Consider the following 14,569-nt stretch of genomic DNA (forward strand, 5'->3'; position numbering starts at 1 on the left):
CAGAAACTGTTTGGAGGATGTGCTGCCACTGCAAGCGCAAATGGCGCAACCAGTCCCGACCCAACAGGCTGGGCCCATGGCCGCGCACCACGATAAGTGGGAAACACCCCTCCTGGCGTCTATAAACAACAGGGGTCATCGTAGTTCCTGCGCTGTCCAATGGTTCCCCCGTGTCAGTGGCCAACCTGGCCTGTGTGTCGGTTCCTGTAAGGGTCTGTATACCATGCTTGATGCGGTCGAATGTCCTCTGGGCGATCACGGAGACCGCTACGCCAGTGTCCAACTCCATCTCAAGCGGGTGACCATTGACCCGTACTGTCACCTTAATGGGGGCCACACGGGGAGCTGCCACACAATGGAGCTGCAGGCAGTCGTCCTCCGTCTCCACGTCCTCAGGGGTAGTCGCCGCAGGTTCGTCCACATGGAAGGTACGGCCCCTGGGCTGGTCCCAGTTTCGGTCGGAACGACGGCGCCTGTGGCGCCCCCAGGACCGGCGTCCGCGAAGGGGTCGGCGCCTACAAGTCTGACACGGACATGGCTCCTCATCCATTGGTTCTGGAGAAGGCTCCCTTCGGGGAGGAATGTCCGACGGCCACTGGCATCGATCCGGACGTCGTCTCGCCCAAGGTGCCGCAGGAGTGCGGGGGGACGTTTTCGGACAGAAGTGGTAGCGCCCCAAGGCATGCACTTCCATTCTCTGTATTTCCTGCACTCCTCGTTCTGCACTCTCTCGGGACAATACTATTTGAATGGCCTGTTGAAAAGTCAATGTTGGCTGAGCTAACAACTTTCTCCGGGTGGCCGCATTATTAATACCGCAAACCAAACGGTCGCGTAACATTTCTGACAAGGTCTCACCATAGTCACAGTACTCCGCAATCCTGCGTAGCCTGGATAGAAAGTCGGCAAGGGATTCTCCTGGGGTCCTCTCAGCGGTCTTAAACCGATAACGTTGGACTATCGTGGACGGGGCTGGGTTAAAATGCTGCCCCACTAAATTCGCAAGTTCCTCAAGCGTTTTGGTGTCCGGCAAAGTTGGGTTCGTAAGGCTCCTAATCACCCCAAATGTATGCTGGCCAAAGGTGGTGAGCAATATGACCACCTGGCGCTCATTTTAGGTGATATTGTTTGCCCGGAAATAGTAACGCATCCGTTGTGCATACTGGTTCCAGCTTTCCAGCGCAGCATCAAAAGCATCCAAACATCCGTACAGAGGCATGGTGTAATAGAAAACTACTTCCAACCTGTATCCAACAAAAATCCAGGGAGGTGGCTTCAGTAGTGTAGACAGCTATTCACTTTAATTCTCGTCGCCAGTTTTGTGAGGGCCACGAAGAATCCAGCACAAGTTTCAAGGATACAAAGAAATAACATTTATTTACAATAACATATATATACACAACAGCAGCAACCTCACTTGCTGCTTACTCCTTCCTGCTAGTTCCAAACTGGCCAGCTTTATTTATACAGGGAGTCTGCTAATGATTTCTCCGCCCCCCTCAATGGGGAAGCTCATACTCCCACAGGATTGTTGGATTGTCATTAGTCACCAGCCAATGGTAAGCAGGCAGGTTATAACACCCCTCTACCCTGGGACAAAGTGTGGTGACAGTGGGTGAGACTTTGAGCAGAGCTGGCACTGAAACAGAGGCCATGAGGGAGCAGACACTGACACTCACACTTTCTTCCTCTCTTTCTCCCTCTCTTTATCATTTTTCCCTCTCTGTGAGTCTGTGATTGGAGCTGGAAGAAACATTCACATCGATCATCACAACACAAGGAGGCGTGTAGGGTTAAATCTGTAAACATTGAATTTAATATAAACACCTCTAATGCAAGCTAGATCAAATAATTAATTTAAAACCAATAATAAAACCTAATTAAAAAGTAAACTGAATTAAATACATAACAGTAAAATTTGTATTTTACACATTGTATATCTATGAACAAAGGCAAATTATATCAGTAAACATTTTAAGTTTGTCTACATACAACTACATTTGTATGAAGAAATTGGATTAAACACAAGTTGAATTTGAGCAAATAATCTGTTTCAGTGGAGCGTTTATCCATGCTGCTGGTCTCCCGCTCGCTGTCTCACTGCTCCGTTATCCTCCTCGCTGATCGAGCGATCGCTGCTCTCACCGCTTCATTATCCTCCTCGCTGATCGAGCAATCGCTGCTCTCTCCGCTCCGTTATCCTCCTCGCTGATCTAGCGATCGCTGCTCTCACTGCTCCGTTATCCTCCTCGCTGATCTAGCGATCGCTGCTCTCACTGCTCCGTTATCCTCCTTGCTGATCTAGCGATCGCTGCTCTCACCGCTCCATTATCCTCGCTGATCTAGCGATCGCTGCTCTCACTGCTCCGTTATCCTCCTCGCTGATCTAGCGATCGCTGCTCTCACTGCTCCGTTATCCTCCTCGCTGATCGAGCGATCGCTGCTCTCACCGCTCCGTTATCCTCCTCGCTGATCTAGCGATCGCTGCCCTCACCGCTCCGTTATCCTCCTCGTTGATCTAGCGATCGCTGCTCTCACCGCACCATTATCCTCCTCGCTGATCTAGCGATCGCTGCTCTCACTGCTCCGTTATCCTCCTCGCTGATCTAGCGATCGTTGCTCTCACCGCTCCATTATCCTCGCTGATTTAGCGATCGCTGCTCTCACTGCTCCGTTATCCTCCTCGCTGATCTAGTGATCGCTGCTCTCACCGCTCCGTTATCCTCCCCGCTGATCTAGCGATCGCTGCTCTCACTGCTCCGTTATCCTCCTCGCTGATCTAGCGATCGCTGCTCTCACCGCGCCGTTATCCTCCTCGCTGATCTAGCGCACGCTGCTCTCGCCGCACTTTTCTGCTTACTGCTGGTCTCCGCAACGTTTAGGGAAAAGGGAAAATAAGAACATACAAGAATTAGATAAGCTCTGGAAAAGAATAGAAAAGAATCGAGAATAAAAACACTTGGGGCCAATTTCAAGGGATTTAGAACCTATTCCGGATTAATTGCAACCAACGATTGGCAGCAAAACTGTAACAGAACAGTGGTCCCCTTCTAGAGATTAAATACTTCAGGTACCGTCAGTGTTTATTCGTACAAGAAGGAAAAGCAGGACAACTCGTTGAGCTCCCAGGATGATAAAAGAACTGAAGTGTAAGATGAAGCAGAAATAGGGTGGCTAACGTCAGCTTAATAATCAGGTGAAAAGCAAGATCATGGCTGATCTGATTGTAACCTCAACGCCACATTCCCAGCTGCCCCCAACAACCATTCACGTTCCTACTTGTCGAGAATCTATCCAGTTAGCTGTAAATATATTCACCGACTCTGCTTCCACTGCCTTTTGAGGAAGAGTGTTCCAATGACACATCCCGCTCGGAGAGAAAATACTTCTTCTCAAATCTGCCTTAAATGGGCAACCCCTAAAGTTACTTGTATCCTTTCGAATGAAGAATTATACAATTTTGTTCAATTCATCAGGCAGCTCCTTATTTTCCATTATCAATTTTTCACTCATTTTCTAGAGGACAAAAGCTCACGGCATTCACACATTTCACAGAGCAAACCCCAGACAGCACACAGCCATGTGGCCAAGGAGACCTGCACAGTGATTCAGGGATGCCGACCTCACCAGACTGTTGAACACGGTGGAGTCCACACGGGATAAATTGTTCCTCCAAGTGGTTGGAGGGTCAGCCACAGGTCAGCCAGTGCCGCCTGGGAGGCAGTGGCAGCGGCCATCAACTCGGGGGGTTTCACCAGGAGGACCGACACCCAGTGCCGCAAGAAGATCAACGACCTCCATCGGGCAGCAGGGGTGAGTTAGCATCCGCCACCTCGCACCAGTCTCACACGCCACCGCGGCTGCACCCCCTTATCCTCACGGCCCTGTGGTTTGCACAGCACCCCCACCCCCAGTACACATTGGCACCAACCTGCGCACCCCACCCATCATCAGCAGCGTTGCCCATGCCTGTCACCCGCCACAGCTCCCCCTTCCGCTGCCACTGAAGCTTTTATGTGGCTCACATTGCCCTCTCTGTCCCACAGGAGAAGTTGGCCCATAACAGGCGAGAAAGGGCCCAGATGTTCAACCATCTTGTGGATTTAGTAAAGAAACATTACGACGCTAAACTGTCCGTAAACCTGCAGCGTTACCGATTCTACACGGCTGGGACGATCCCTGGGAATACCAGGACAGAATTCCCTATGAAAGCTCTCATGTGCCACACTCACCATCAACTCGACATTCAGCAAGGACATTCTGGCATCTCTAGACAGACACAAAACCCTAGAAATACTGGGCAAACCTTCCGGGAGGACGACAAATGTCAGCCGCAAGATTGCTGTAAGTGTGGCCAAAAAACATGAGCCAGTCAAAGCTGTCAGAATGAGCAATACTAAACTGCATCATCATCCCTACGGTGTCCCTGATAAAGATAACACTCTTGGTCAATGGCCATTCCCGAGAAATAGAGGCGGATACGGGAGCTGACGTCTCCACCGTCAGGGAATAAACATTCCGGCAATTCCGGATGGGCATCTTGCCCCGAGCCCTGCGAGACTCCAGGGCCACGTTGGCCATATATACAGGGGAACCTTTGAAGGTTATGGGGATCACAATGACTCCGGTTACCTGTGAGCAGCAGACAGCCTCGATACTACGATCCTCGCCCCGGCCCCAACGATGTCTAGGAAACTGGACCAAAACCCAATATTTTAGTTTATTTTGTAAGAGTGTGCAGAAAGAATGATTCACTCCAGGAGTGACATCATAAAAACTACGGCTTGGCTATTGTTAAACACAACTTTGTTCTGAATCAGAATATTAAACTAGCTTTAACTTTAAACCCAAACTGAACAAGGTGCTGGGATGGCACTGCCGAGCCAGCAGGAGCACTGCCTGGTTGCCAGGGTTGCAGTGCAAGGGTGCCAGCTGGACAGTGAAAAGTTGACCGCATACCAGGGATAAGGCCAGAGGGCGACCCTGCAGCTACCCTGACCACCCTGGAGTCTCTGATGACCCCCCTGGGTGCCGTTCGGCCTGGTCCACCTCAGGTTGTCTCTTCCAAGGGGCGAGGGGGAGCTTGCCCATAATATGAGGGTGGAGGGAGGGTTTGAAGGGAGGGGGAGTACAGGGCCCGTAAGTTGGGAGTGGGTGATGGGTGGGGGTCCTGAAAGGGAGACAGTGCTCTTCAAAATGGCGGCCCGATCTCTGAGTTCAGCTCCCCAGTGCCAACAGAAATTCTGGGCATGATCTTCCGGCCTCATTACACCTGTGCTCAAGCGTAACGAGGCCGGGAAATAGTGGGCGAGGCCAAAAACAGTAACCGCGCCAGGTGCCAAACAGTTTGCGATGCAACCGGCCTGCTCCCGTCGGTGAATTCGGAATCCCGCCGTAGCGTGGCAGAAACCAACCATCACCGATTTAAGGCCCATTTCCATACAATTAACGAGAGGCACCTGTCATCCAACGGCCTCCTGTCATTTCCCGGCCTCCCCAGCAAGTGGTCACGCCGGCGCCCATCGATACTCCTTTTTCAAAACGTGCACCTGGCGGAAGGGTTTCCGTGGGGAGCCGAGAAGAGGAGAAGCAATCTTTGTGCACAGGAAAGAGACCGGGGGGTGGGGGCTGGTCTTGCCACCCTAGTACTCGGCGGGGGGTGGGGAACCCTCGGCTGGGGGTGGGCCACCATGGGAGGGTGGAGGGGAAACGCTGGGGGGGCAATCCCTTGCAGCGCCACCATGCCAACCCTTGAATCCCAATCCCATGTGTCGTGCCAAGTGGGGCCATGTAGCATGTGGGAGTCATTGCCCAGCATTCCAATCGAACCTTGATGCCTGGAGACTGTGTGGGGATCAACACCACACACGCAGCAGCCAACATCCGAACACCCAGGGGCTGGGACACAGCTCCCGGGAGATGATCACGGCCGGTGGGTGGGTTGGTGCCAGGGGGAGGGGGGATTGTCTGGAGAGACAGGCAAAGTGTCCGGGGGTCAGCCCGCATTGCGGAGGAAAGTGACAGAGGCATCAAAATGTTTGTGAGAGAGTTGTTTAATGTGCTGCACAATATCCCATTTCCGAGAGAGCCCCCCCACCCCCCAACCCTCACGACCCCCAGCCCCACTCCCTCATCACCCTCTACCTGGCCCCTCCCCCCTACCCCAGTGCCCTCTGATCCTCAACGTGCCTGGCCCTCCGAGCTCTACCTCGGCGAATCAACTGGCGAGCCGGCATTCGGGGCGGAAAGCACTATTGGGAATGGGATATTGTCCAGGGCCTCTGCGGATCTTCTCTTCAACTTCGGCTTTCCAACTTCTGACGGAAACTGCCGAGCGTTCAACGATGTTCCTGGTGTCTGAAGCGACTTGACTTTTTTTCAGTCCTTTCTTCACTTGAGCTGATTTGTCAGCAAACCAAGACTGCATTCTCTCAACAGAATGTGTCAGTAATGGTCTCCGAATAGACTGCTCACTCTCAGTGTCACTCAGGAACTGCAAGCGTAAACGTCCGGTGAAATTGTAGGTCTCTGAGTCCAACAGCGATTCCAGGTCGATGTTGTCATCCATTCCTCTTGCTGTGGTATTGTCCATTATGGCTCCCTCAATGTTGCTCAGCAGTGAGTCATTCTCACCGCTGCTCGGGAATTGCACGAATAAAACTCCGGTGTACCTGAAGCTCCCAGTGTCCGATCATCGGTACCAGGATCACCCTCCTCCACAACAGCTGACCTTTGATCTCTGACATGAGGGCCTGGAGGTTCAGCTCCTCTTCTGGCTGTTCAGTTCCAACTTCGATCTCCTCTGCAGACACAACAGAGGCATCAAAATGTTTGTGAGAGAGTTGTTTAATGTGCTGCACAATATCCCATTTCCGAGAGAGCCCCCCCACCCCCCAACCCTCACGACCCCCAGCCCCACTCCCTCATCACCCTTTACCTGGCCCCTCCCCCCTACCCCAGTGCCCTCTGATCCTCAACGTGCCTGGCCCTCCGAGCTCTACCTCGGCGAATCAACTGGCGAGCTGGCATTTGGGGCGGAAAGCACTATTGGGAATGGGATATTGTCCAGGGCCTCTGCGGATCTTCTCTTCAACTTCGGCTTTCCAACTTCTGACGGAAACTGCCGAGCGTTCAACGATGTTCCTGGTGTCTGAAGCGACTTGACTTTTTTTCAGTCCTTTCTTCACTGCATTCTCTCAACAGAATGTATCAGTAATGGTCTCCGAATAGACTGCTCACTCTCAGTGACACTCAGGAACTGCAAGCGTAAACGTCCGGTGAAATTGTAGGTCTCTGAGTCCAACAGCGATTCCAGGTCGATGTTGTCATCCATTCCTCTCGCTGTGGTATTGTCCATTATGGCTCCCTCAATGTTGCTCAGCAGTGAGTCATTCTCACCGCTGCTCGGGAATTGCACGAATAAAAATCCGGAGGACCTGAAGCTCCCAGCGTCCGACGCGGATTCTAGATCGATACTGTCCATTTCTTCATCATCTATGAAGAAGATGGGGTATTGTCCACAGTGGCTCCCTCAGTGTTGCTGAGCAGTGAGGTTTGGTCCTCTGGATGATGATCGATGGCAACAGAGGAGACCTCACCGGCAGATCTGTCTTCCACATCACTACTGCCATTGATGCTATTTTCCTGCAGTTCAATTTGGCATTCAATGTCATCAAGATTAACAGCTGGAGTAAGAGATTCAACCATTGGTTCAGGTGCGCTGCTTGTCCACTCGATCATTTTACAGTCTCTCACACCTTCGCTGATCTCCAGGGAAACTCCCAGATCCTGCTGGTCATTCTGGCCGCTCGGTACCAGGATCACCCTCCTCCACAACAGCTGACCTTTGATCTCTGACATGAGGGCCTGGAGGTTCAGCTCCTCTTCTGGCTGTTCGGTTCCAACTTCGATCTCCTGTCCAGACACAACAGCAGCTGAGGTATTTTGACTGTTGACACGTTGTGCCTGATCTCCACTGGGGATAATTTCTACAGTATTCACTTCATCAATCTGTGCGATAGAAACGGAACAAACTGTTCCGTGTATCTTGCCATTTGCCCAACAATATATAATCCACGTAGTCACGATCATTGTTCTGAGTGCTTGGATAAAATGTTCACTCTTAGCAATCGTTTTCTGTGTGAGCAGTTGGCAGGTAGAAGACCAAATCAATGGTAAAGATTCTGTCAACAGCGAGTTAAACTGGGTAACTATGGAAAGAGGTGATGCGGGATGACGTAAACAAACATGGTGGGTACCGTGACATCACAGAACTCTGTCACAATAGCATCATACCCGACAGTGTGATGTCACAGGGACCACAATTCCCCAATTTAGAGAATCAAGTCAGGAAGCAAAGAACAAGGGGCAGAATTCTCTGTTTGAGAGGCTAAGTGTAGACACCAGGACTGAATGGGAGGTGTTCCCCGGTCCTGGTGGGGGCGTGACTGCCGGAGCCGTTTAGGACATGCTAATGCGGCAGCATTCACACCACGTGGCACTAATGCAATTCCAAAGCAGGCCCCGAGATTCACAGATACAGAGCTTGAGCTTTTACTGGATGCCATGGAGGAGACGTGGGGCACACTGTTCTCCGAGGTGGGAAGGAGGTTGTCACCCACAGATGTCAACCGGGCCTGGGCGGAGGTTGCAGAGGCCAGGATCGGATCATGGTCAGTAATTCGGGACCGAGTGGTTAGTGTCTACCTATATTTTCCAGTTATGGACACAGTGTACTCCCTATCCCCCCCCCCCCCCCCCCCCAAACTCCCCATCCCCCCCATACTCCCCAACTCCATACTCCCCATCCCCCATATTCTCCATCCCCCCATAGTCCCCAGTCCCCTCCGTACGCCCCCCCCCCCCCAAGCCCCGGCGATGAATGAACGAAGCACGCAGCTCACAATGCCTCCTCTGTATGATGCAGGAGAAGTTGGCCCACAACAGATGGGAGAATTCCCAGACACGCGGTGGGGTGCCGGATATCAGAGTCCTCATCTCCTACGAGGAACAGGCCCTGGAGGTCGCGGGGCTGCTGTGGACAGATCTGTCATCGACGTAGAGGTCGCCGCAGAGATCCCCGTTCCACCGGCCCTCACCCAGATGACCTGTCACCCGTGAGTTGTTAATGCCATACAGCCTGACCCATCCCTCCCACTGACCACATATGTCCATTCTCCTGCAGGCTCCTCATCTGACGGTGCCGGCCCATCCAGGGTGGTACCCCCCCCCCCCCCCCCCCGAGTGTATCGAGACCAATGACCCTCACAATTAGATTACCACTTTGCAGTGGATTGAGCCAAGCCTCACCTTGATGGTTCAACACCGCACTGAAGTATATCCAATCACATCCCAGTCTTGACTTGCGAGGAAGTGCAGCCGGGTCCGATGATGAAAATGGAGTAATGGCCTGTGGCAGTGTGACTGTTCTTTTTTTTTTTAAATAATATTTTATTGAAAATTTTTGGTCAACCAACACAGTACATTGTGCATCCTTTACACAACATTGTAACAATACAGATAATAATGACCTTTTTAAATTTAAACAAAAACAACAACAAATAAATAAATATTAAATAACAAAAAAAAAAAAACTAGCCCTAATTAGCAACTGCCTTGTCTCAGGCCACACCCCCCCCCCCATCCCCCCCATCCCTCCCCCCCCCAAAGTCCTGGGCCGCTGCTGCTGCCTTCTTTGTTCTCCCCTATCTATCTTTCCGCAAGATATTCGACGAACGGTTGCCACCGCCTAGTAAACCCTTGAGCCGACCCCCTTAGGACGAACTTAATCCGCTCTAACTTTATGAACCCCGCCATATCATTTATCCAGGTCTCCACCCCCGGGGGCTTGGCTTCTTTCCACATTAGCAATATTCTGCGCCGGGCTACTAGGGACGCAAAGGCCAAAACATCGGCCTCTTTCGCCTCCTGCACTCCCGGCTCTTGTGCAACCCCAAATATAGCCAACCCCCAGCTTGGTTCGACCCGGACTCCTACTACTTTCGAAAGCACCTTTGTCACCCCCATCCAAAACCCCTGTAGTGCCGGGCATGACCAAAACATATGGGTATGATTCGCTGGGCTTCTCGAGCACCTCGCACACCTATCCTCCACCCCAAAAAATTTACTGAGCCGTGTTCCAGTCATATGTGCCCTGTGTAATACCTTAAACTGAATCAGGCTTAGCCTGGCGCACGAGGACGACGAGTTTACCCTGTTTAGGGCATCTGCCCACATCCCCTCCTCAATCTCCTCCCCTAGCTCTTCTTCCCATTTCCCTTTTAGTTCGTCCATCATAGTCTCCCCTTCGTCTCTCATTTCCCTATATATATCCGACACCTTACCGTCCCCCACCCATTTCTTTGAGATGACTCTGTCCTGCACCTCTTGTGTCGGGAGCTGCGGGAATTCCCTCACCTGTTGCCTCGCAAAAGCCCTCAATTGCATGTACCTGAATGCATTCCCTTGGGGCAACCCATATTTCTCGGTCAGCGCTCCCAGACTCGCAAACTTCCCATCCACAAATAGATCTTTCAATTGCGTTATACCTGCTCTTTGCCACATTCCATATCCCCCATCCATTCCCCCCGGGGCAAACCTATGGTTGTTTCTTATCGGGGACCCCCCCAGTGCTCCGGTCTTTCCCCTATGTCGTCTCCACTGTCCCCAAATCTTCAGTGTAGCTACCACCACCGGACTCGTGGTATAGTTCCTTGGTGAGAACGGCAATGGGGCTGTCACCATAGCCTGCAGGCTGGTCCCCCTACAGGACGCCCTCTCTAATCTCTTCCACGCCGCTCCTTCCTCCTCTCCCATCCACTTACTCACCATTGAAATATTAGCGGCCCAATAATACTCACTTAGGCTCGGTAGTGCCAGCCCCCCCCTATCCCTACTACGCTGTAAGAATCCCTTCCTCACTCTCGGAGTCTTCCCGGCCCAAACAAAACCCATGATACTCTTTTCTATCCTTTTGAAAAAAGCCTTCGTGATCACCACCGGGAGACACTGAAACACAAAGAGGAATCTCGGGAGGACCACCATCTTAACCGCCTGCACCCTCCCTGCCATTGACAATGCTACCATATCCCATCTCTTGAAATCTTCCTCCATCTGTTCCACCAACCGCGTCAAATTTAGCCTGTGCTATGTGCCCCAATTCTTAGCTATCTGGATCCCCAGGTAACGAAAGTCTCTTGTTACCTTCCTCAACGGTAGGTCTTCTATTTCTCTACTCTGCTCCCCTGGATGCACCACAAACAGCTCACTCTTCCCCATGTTCAATTTATACCCTGAAAAATCCCCAAACTCCCCAAGTATCCGCATTATTTCTGGCATCCCCTCCGCTGGATCCGCCACATATAGTAGCAGATCATCCGCATATAAAGATACCCGGTGTTCTTCTCCTCCCCTAAGTATTCCCCTCCATCCCTTGGAACCTCTCAGCGCTATCGCCAGGGGCTCAATCGCCAGTGCAAACAGTAATGGGGACAGAGGACATCCCTGCCTTGTCCCTCTATGGAGCCGAAAATATGCCGATCCCCGTCCATTCGTGACCACACTCGCCAATGGGGCCCTATACAACAGCTGCACCCATCTAACATACCCCTCTCCGAACCCAAATCTCCTCAACACCTCCCACAGATAATCCCACTCCACTCTATCAAATGCTTTCTCGGCATCCATCGCCACTACTATCTCCGTTTCACCCTCTGGTGGGGCCATCATCATTACCCCTAACAACCTCCGTATGTTCGTGTTCAGCTGTCTCCCCTTCACAAACCCAGTTTGGTCCTCATGAACCACCCCCGGGACACATTCCTCTATTCTCATTGCCATTACCTTGGCCAAGACCTTGGCATCTACATTGAGGAGGGAGATTGGTCTGTAGGACCCGCATTGTAGCGGATCCTTTTCCTTCTTTAAAAGAAGCGATATCGTTGCTTCTGACATAGTCGGGGGCAGTTGTCCCCTTTCCTTTGCCTCGTTAAAGGTCCTCGTCAGTAGCGGGGCGAGCAAGTCCAAATATTTTCTGTAAAATTCAACTGGGAATCCGTCCGGTCCCGGGGCCTTTCCCGTCTGCATGTTCCTAATTCCTTTCACCACTTCTTCTATCGTGATCTGTGCTCCCAATCCCATCCTTTCCTGCTCTTCCACCTTGGGAATTTCCAGCCGATCCAAAAACTCCATCATTCTCTCCCTCCCATCCGGGGGTTGAGCTTCATACAATTTTTTATAAAATGTCTTAAACACTTCATTCACTCTCTCCGCTCCCCGCTCCGTCTCTCCATCTTCGTCTCTCACCCCCCCTATTTCCCTCGCTGCTCCCCTTTTCCTCAATTGGTGTGCCAGCAATCTGCTCGCCTTCTCTCCATATTCATACTGTACACCCTGCGCCTTCCTCCATTGTGCCTCTGCAGTGCCTGTGGTCAGCAAGTCAAATTCCACATGCAGCCTTTGCCTTTCCCTATACAGTCCCTCCTCCGGTGCTTCCGCATACTGTCTGTCCACCCTCAAAAGTTCTTGCAACAACCGCTCCCGTTCCTTACTCTCCTGCTTCCCTTTATGTGTCCTTATTGATATCAGCTCCCCCCTAACCACCGCCTTCAACGCCTCCCAGACCACTCCCACCTGAACCTCCCCATTGTCATTGAGTTCCAAGTACTTTTCAATGCATCCCCTCACCCTTAAGCACACCCCCTCATCCGCCATTAGTCCCATGTCCATTCTCCAGGGTGGACGCCCTCTTGTTTCCTCCCCTATCTCCAAGTCTACCCAGTGTGGGGCATGATCCGAAATGGCTATAGCCGTATATTCCGTTCCCCTCACCCTCGGGATCAATGCCCTACCCAACACAAAAAAGTCTATGCGTGAATAGACTTTATGGACATAGGAGAAAAACGAGAACTCCTTACTCCTAGGTCTACTGAATCTCCACGGGTCCACCCCTCCCAACTACTCCATAAAATCCTTAAGCACCTTGGCTGCTGCCGGCCTCCTACCAGTCCTGGACTTCGACCTATCCAGCCTTGGTTCCAACACCGTGTTAAAGTCTCCCCCCATTATCAGCTTTCCGGTCTCTAGGTCTGGGATGCGTCCTAGCATTCGCCTCATAAAATTGGCATCGTCCCAATTCGGGGCATACACGTTTACCAACACCACCATCTCTCCCTGTAATTTGCCACTCACCATCACGTATCTGCCCCCGTTATCCGCCACTATAGTCTTTGCCTCGAACATTACCCGCTTCCCCACTAATATAGCCACCCCCCTGTTTTTCGCATCCAGCCCCGAATGGAACACCTGCCCTACCCATCCTTTGCGCAACCTAACCTGAGCTATCAGTTTCAGGTGCGTTTCCTGTAACATGGCCACATCTGCTTTAAGTTTCTTAAGGTGTGCGAGTACTCGTGCCCTCTTTATCGGCCCGTTAAGCCCCCTCACGTTCCACGTGATCAGCCGAGTTGGGGGGCTTCCCACCCCCCCCCCTTGCCGGTTAGCCATCATCTTTTTCCAGCTTCTCGCCCAGTTCCCACGCAGCTGTATTTCTCCCAGACGGTGCCCCCCCGCCCATCCTTTCCCGTACCCACTCCCCCCTTTCCCCAGCAGCAGCAACCCAGTAATTCCCCCCTCCCCCCCCCCCCCCCCCCCCCCCGCTAGACCCCCCGCCAGCGTAATTACTCCCCCCATGTTGCTCCCAGAAGTCAGCAAACTCTGGCTGACCTCGGCTTCCCCCCGTGATCACGGCTCGCCCCGTGCGGCGCCCCCTCCTTCCTGCTTCTCTATTCCCGCCATGATTATCATAGCGCGGGAACCAAGCCCGCGCCTCTCCCTCGGCCCCGCCTCCCATGGCCAACGCCCCATCTCCTCTCCCTCCCCACCTCCCCCCATCACCACCTGTGGGAGAAAGAAAAGTTACCATACCGCAGGATTAATCATACAATCCCTCTTCGCCCCCCCCCCACTCGTCCCACCACTTTGTCCAAACGTTCATTTTCGTAGTCCAATCATTCCAATTTTTCTTCGACAATAAAAGTCCACGCTTCATCCGCCGTCTCAAAGTAGTGGTGCCTCCCTTGATATGTGACCCACAGTCTTGCCGGTTGCAGCATTCCAAACTTTATCTTTTTTTTGTGAAGTACCGCTTTGGCCCGATTAAAGCTCGCCCTCCTTCTCGCCACCTCCGCACTCCAATCTTGATAGACGCGGATCACCGCGTTCTCCCATTTACTACACCGAGTTTTCTTTGCCCATCTAAGGACCATTTCTCTATCCTTAAAACGGAGAAATCTCACCACTATGGCTCTGGGAGCTTCTCCTGCTCTCGATCCTCGCACCATAACTCGGTATGCTCCCTCCACCTCCAACGGACCCGTCGGGGCCTCCACTCCCATTAACGAGTGCAGCATCGTGCTCACATATGCCCCGACGTCCGCCCCCTCCACACCTTCAGGAAGGCCAAGAATCCTCAAGTTGTTCCTCCTTGCGTTATTTTCCAGTGCCTCCAACCTCTCCACAGATCGTTTCTGGTGTGCCTCCTGTATCTCCGACTTCACCACCAGGCCCTGTA

The 14,569-nt window shown here is 52.3% G+C and overlaps 1 long non-coding RNA gene across 1 annotated transcript; it reads right to left on the reverse strand.

Moving 5' to 3' along the window:
* Positions 1-1,349: 1,349 nt before the first annotated feature.
* On the reverse strand, positions 1,350-5,439 carry LOC140422007 (uncharacterized). The gene is made up of 2 exons (XR_011947220.1): positions 4,633-5,439; positions 1,350-2,862 (listed from the first exon to the last, which is right to left on the reverse strand). It is a non-coding gene; the product is annotated as an uncharacterized lncRNA (long non-coding RNA).
* Between the last annotated feature and the right edge of the window lie 9,130 nt (positions 5,440-14,569).

The sequence above is a fragment of the Scyliorhinus torazame genome, chromosome 5 (assembly GCF_047496885.1).
Source record: "Scyliorhinus torazame isolate Kashiwa2021f chromosome 5, sScyTor2.1, whole genome shotgun sequence".
NCBI lineage: Eukaryota > Metazoa > Chordata > Chondrichthyes > Carcharhiniformes > Scyliorhinidae > Scyliorhinus > Scyliorhinus torazame.